Source organism: Periplaneta americana, chromosome 15 (assembly GCF_040183065.1).
Source record: "Periplaneta americana isolate PAMFEO1 chromosome 15, P.americana_PAMFEO1_priV1, whole genome shotgun sequence".
Lineage (NCBI taxonomy): Eukaryota > Metazoa > Arthropoda > Insecta > Blattodea > Blattidae > Periplaneta > Periplaneta americana.
The window spans coordinates 54,330,804-54,336,803 of NC_091131.1; positions in this window are offsets into that span (position 1 = coordinate 54,330,804).

Below are 6,000 nucleotides of genomic sequence, written 5' to 3' on the forward strand. Positions count from 1 at the left end.
TTCTTTCAACAACTTGAAAAATGTATTCTTTCTTTATTGCAACTCATCATTACATAAGTAAATATAAACGTTGTAATTTGTATTTTGCTCTTTCAAATGTTTTATTTTTAAACTTGCAATTTATTAACAGAAATAATTAAGTTATTTTCCATTTGTGAGTACTTACGGAGTAAATGTATTGCATCAGAAGTCAGTCTGCTACTGTTACTCCTTTCCTGCCTTCTTCCATGCCAACTCAACTATACAACCTAGCAAAGACAGTTTTTAGCAATACTTTTTCCTATCTCTACAATGTTCACAACTTTCTAAAAATTCTTATTTACAGCCTACTCATTTGGAATCATCTTCGATCTGAGCTTTCTTTGAAAGCCGACGATTCGGAGTTGTGCTTGGGCGTGGGTTCGATTCCCGCTTGGGCTGATCAGCTGGTTGGATTTTTTTCCGAGGTTTTCCCCAACCGTAAATCGAATGTCTGGTAATCTATGGCGAATACTCGATCTCATCTCGCTATCACCAATTTCATCGACGCTATATAACCCAGTAGTTGATACAGCGTCGTTAAATAATCAACTAAAAAAAAGATGCTCTAGCTCAGGGGTCTTCAGCACAGAGCACGCTGGGGCTAGTCTCTCTTACCCGCGGAAAACGCAGAGCACTAGGGTGCACTCCGTAGCTGCTAGCGGGTATGCTCTCTTTCTCTCCCTGTTGCACGACAGTGAACACGGGACAGCACCGCGTATCCATTGCACATTTCAGCGAGTGCTGACGACCACTGCAGTCTAGCTGGTAGTCTAGCCGTTCGAATTGAGGTGCACATTTTTTGTTTTACGTAATAGCTGCTCGCTGCTTGCATTTAACTACCTACAACAATGTAGTTAGGTGTCACAATAATATAAAGGAATTGTAATAATAAATGTCATTCTTTCTCAATTGAAAGGAAACACGCATTTTTGGAACAAGCGGCACTCCCTGGATTACAGCTGTTCCGACTTGCTCGTTTCCTCTGTACCAGTCGTAGAGACGCATGGAAACACCTGCAAATAATAAACAGAGGAGTGAACTGGTCTTGCACTTTCCCGCGGAGGTGTTCGGGCGTGACGAATCTTCGGGTGAAAGTGAAGACACCCGTCCTCTCGTGTGGGGACACGAGTTCGATACTGTCAAGGGTCATGGCCAGTCAGAACTATCTTCTAACGCAGATTGTAACGGTTTACTCAACGGTGACCTGTTTTGTTTAGTAGTTGTGTAATTATAAGGCGTGAGGGACGGACAGACAAGTTGCGTGGTTATTCGAGATGCAGAGAGGACTTCGACCTCGTGCTCCAGTCAGGACAAAAAATCGGAAGAACTTCTGCATCGCAAGCAGCTTACGTAACTTTCTCGTCACAACCAGAAAGAAAGCAAATCAACGGTTTGATCTCCGATAGATTCTATGAGATTTGTTTTTCCCGTTTCGTCCTGACACTTGTGAGACAATGTTCACAAGTAACGGGACTGCCTCATCAAGTGGTCAGCATACCACGAGGATATCGCTAAAAAATATAAGTTAAGGAACGTACTGTACATACTTAAAATGGTTTTTAAAGGATCCGGAAGTTCACTGTCGCCCCCACAAAAGCCCGCCGTCCGTCACTATCCTGTAATCCAGTCCCTACCATCGTCCACCTCCCTCAAATCCATTTTAATATTATTCTCCAATCTACGTCCCGGCCTCCACAAAGATCTTTCCCACATGTCTTCCAACTAACACTCTTTATGCATTTCTGGATTCACCCATACGTGCTACATACCCTGCCCATCTCAAACGTCTGGATTTCATGTTCCTAATTATGTCAGGTGAAGAATATAATGCGTGCAGTTTTGCGTTGTGTAACTTTCTCCGTTCTTCTGTAACTTTATGTCTCTCAGTCCCAAATATTTTCCTAAGCACCTTATTCTCAAACATCTTTGACCTCTGTTTCTCTCTCAAAGTGAGAGTCCAAGTTTCACAACCATGCAAGTAACATACATACAATCCCAAATTAGAGAAATAAATTCCCCTTCTTACCGGGAATCGAACCTCTATCCGGAAGAATTGTGGGTGGGAATGTTACCTATTAGACCACGATGCAGAAGTACTATAATAAGATTTATGTTAGAGAAAGCGATCGATAGCGAAGTGACAAATATTTTAGCATTACAAAGCAAAATCGGATATGTCACGTCAAATTTACGTCATATGAAGGAATTGTGGTGGCTGGGTGATCAATTGGTACAAGTGACTACGGACTAGAAGATCCGGACTTCGATCTCGGGTGAGATTTTCTTGTTGTCGAACTTTCAGAAATTCACTCAGTCTCTTATCAAATTGAGTATCGGGTCTTTCCCGGGAGTAAAAAAAGGCTGTCGAAGCATGGTGCCGGACACACTACCTCGTTCCAGTGCCAAGGACAAGAAAGCGTAACGCTCTATCTCCATGTCCTGTAGACCATAGGAGATACCTTTACTTAAAGGAACAATTTTCTTGACTGATAAGACTTTCGGCAAAACTAACTGTTGCAGTTTCTAAAAAAATATCAGCTTTGTGATTATATGTTATTGCGGATAAACATTGAAATTGAGTTTATTTGCAGCATATGTCTCTCGAGATCGCATTAAACTTGGGCGAACAAAGAAAGAAAGTAGAAAATGTGAGTGTTACTTACTTAATTATGGCTTTTAAGGAACCTGCAGGTTCATTGCGTCCCTCACACAAGCCTGCCATCCTGTGCAAGATTAATCCAGTCTCTATCATCATATCTCACCTTCCTCAAATCCATTTTAATATTATCACCCCATCTACGTCTCGGCCTCCCCAAAGGTCTTTTTCCCTCCGGTCTCCCAACTAACACATACATTTCTGGATTCACCCATTCGTGCTACATGCTCTGCCCATCTCAAACGTCTGGATTTAATGTTCCTAATTATGTCAGGTGAAGAATATAATGAGTGCAGTTTTGCGTTGTATAACTTTCTCCATTCTTCTGTAACTTGATCTCTCTTGGCCCCAGATATTTTCCTAAGAACCTTATTCTCAAATATCCTTAATCTCTGTTCCTCTCTTAAAGTGAGAGTCCAAGTTTCACAACCATACAGAACAACCGGTAATATAACTGTTTTATAAATTCTAACTTTCAGATTTTTTGACAGCAGACTAGATGACAAAAGCTTCTCAATCGAATAATAACAGGCATTTCCCATATTTATTCTGCGTTTAATTTCCTCCCGAGTGTCATTTATATTTGTTATTGTTGCTTCAAGATATTTGAATTTTTCTACCTCTTCGAAGAATATATCTCCAAGTTTTATATTCCCATTTCGTACAATATTGTAGTCATAAGGTATAATCATATAGCCTACTGTGTCTTTTCGGGATTTACTTCCAAACCTATCTCTTTAATTGCAAGGGAATGTGAGTGTATGTACAATAATAAGTCGGTAAACTGCTGTGTATCGGAAGCTAAATAGTGAACGGGTTCTCGAAAAAAGAAGTGATGAAAGCGACTGTGGGGCAGACTTTTCCGAATCATTCGGCTCTTTCCTCCGATCCAATAGGCCTGCACCATTTATTCATTACTCCCGGCCGTTACAATGTTGTTAAGTATTTTTGTAGTTGGGGAAGCGTTTCGTATCCAATATATGAACATAAAATTACATTAATCTAGTGATTGTGTAAAGTATAAGTTTATGGGGCTGGCGAAAGGTCGCAGGTTCGATTCCCGATGGGATTCTGAATTTTCTCCATTGATCTACTCCTTCCGGCTGCACTATGGCCTTGGGGTTCACACAGCCTGTAACAGAAATGAGCTTTTTTATTTGAGTAGGTTATTTTACGACGCTTTATCAACATATTAGGTTATTTAGCGTCTGAATGAGATGAAGGTGATAATGCCGGTGAAATGAGTCCGGGGTCCAGCACCGAAAGTTATCCAGCATTTGGTCATATTGGGTTGAGGGAAAATCCCGGAAAAAACCTCAACCAGATAACTTGCTCCGACTGGGAATCTAACTCGGGTCACCTGGTTTCGCGGCCAGACGCGCTAACCGTTACTCCGCAGGTGTGGACAACAGAAATGTGTACCAGGTTTACTTTCTTGTAGGTAAATGCGACAAGCACGTAGGACTGTCATCCCTACTGCTACTATTACCTGCTACATGTGAAGGTGAGCCTTAAACCGCCATTACCCTGAAGGCCTCCACTAGCTACAATATAGGCTATATAATTTTACGATGAAAGAGTAGTGGAACGGAGAAAAATTCTCTCCGGCACCGGGATTTGAACCCGGGTTTTCAGCTTTACGTGCTGATGCTTTATTCACTAAGCCACACCGGATTCCCATCCCGGTGTCCGATCGAATCCTCTCAATTTAAGTTCCACCTCTTGGGTTCCCTCTGGTGGCCGCCCTCTGCACTACGTCATAGATGTCTATGCACGTAGGACTAATGTCCACATATGTGCGGAGCTGCACTCGTTGTGAGTGACTGGTTGGCAGGGATCCGACGGAATAAGCGCCGTCTTAAATCACAAGCGATTTACGCATATCGTATACATTATTTTAATGTACCGAAGTTTATTCCGTCGGATCCCGGCCAACCAGCTACTCATAACGAGTGCACCTCCGCACATATCTGGACATTAGTCCTATGTTCATAGACATCTATGACGTAGTGCAGAGGACGGCCACCAGAGGGAACCCAAGAGGTGGAACTTAAATTGAGAGGATTTGATCCGACACCGGGATGGGAATGCGGTGTGGCTTAGTGGATAAAGCATCAGCATGTAGAGCTGAAAACCCGGGTTCAAATCCCAGTGCCGGAGAGAATTTTTCTCCGTTCCACTATTTCATCGTATGATGACGCAGAATATCTGCATGGAAACATCATATGTACTTCGATACATTAAAATAATAAAATAATATATACTATATAATTTTGTTTTCTTACTCTGTAAATGTAAATGCTTCAGACATTACGTTGTATTACTTGAAGAAAACTTACTGTAGAGTTAACGCGATAACACGAATGGTGAAAACTGATGCCATAGCAACGGGTAAACAAAGAGGTGCATTGCTACACGTAGGAAGTCAGAACATGTGTTCAACCATTTGCAAAAAAGTTATACAACGGCCTAACCGCCGGATTTTGTAATATCAATGTTGAGAGACACGAGCCATTAGTGGCAGTGGCACGCTGTCGTCCTGCCAACCATTACGTCATCCGCTACACGCACGCGATCCGAGTGTGTTTAGCCCAGATAAAAGAGAACAGACGATGTAATTGAGTCCTCTAGAATCATAACTCATAATATCCAAAAACCTGTTGTTTGGCAATTAAGCAAAAACTTACATCTCACTAATTACCATTTTGGTAGTAATTACTGTCTTTTAAATATGTCATCTATTATAATTCTAAATATTAATGAATGTTTTTAAGTAAAATCGTTTGTTTTATATAAGTTTATGAATTATTAAAGAATAAAGAATTTTTTGGATATTGTGAGTTACGAAATCGTTTGTTTTATATAAGTTTATGAATTATTAAAGAATAAAGAATTTTTTGGATATTGTGAGTTACAAAATCGTTTGTTTTATATAAGTTTATGAATTATTAAAGAATAAAGAATTTTTTGGATATTGTGAGTTACGATTCTAGAGGACTCAATTATATTTGCTCAAAACTTGTATTATAGCTTATTCCTAAAATCTTAGTACTTGTAAAGCAAAGGCCTATAATTTAATTTCATTCAGTCATAAATCTTGGATTATTAATGGAAAGAGATCTAAACTGGAATAGTCAAGTAACTCACATCTATAAGGAAATATTTTCATTGGTCCACTCTCTAAATCACTTGCAAAACTGTCTGCCTCTTTCCATAAAAATAAACATTATTCAATCGCTAGTGATGTCTCATTTTGATTCTCTCTTGACAAATATAACTGTCAATTTAGTTGAAAGACTACAACGTGTTCATTTCATAATGTG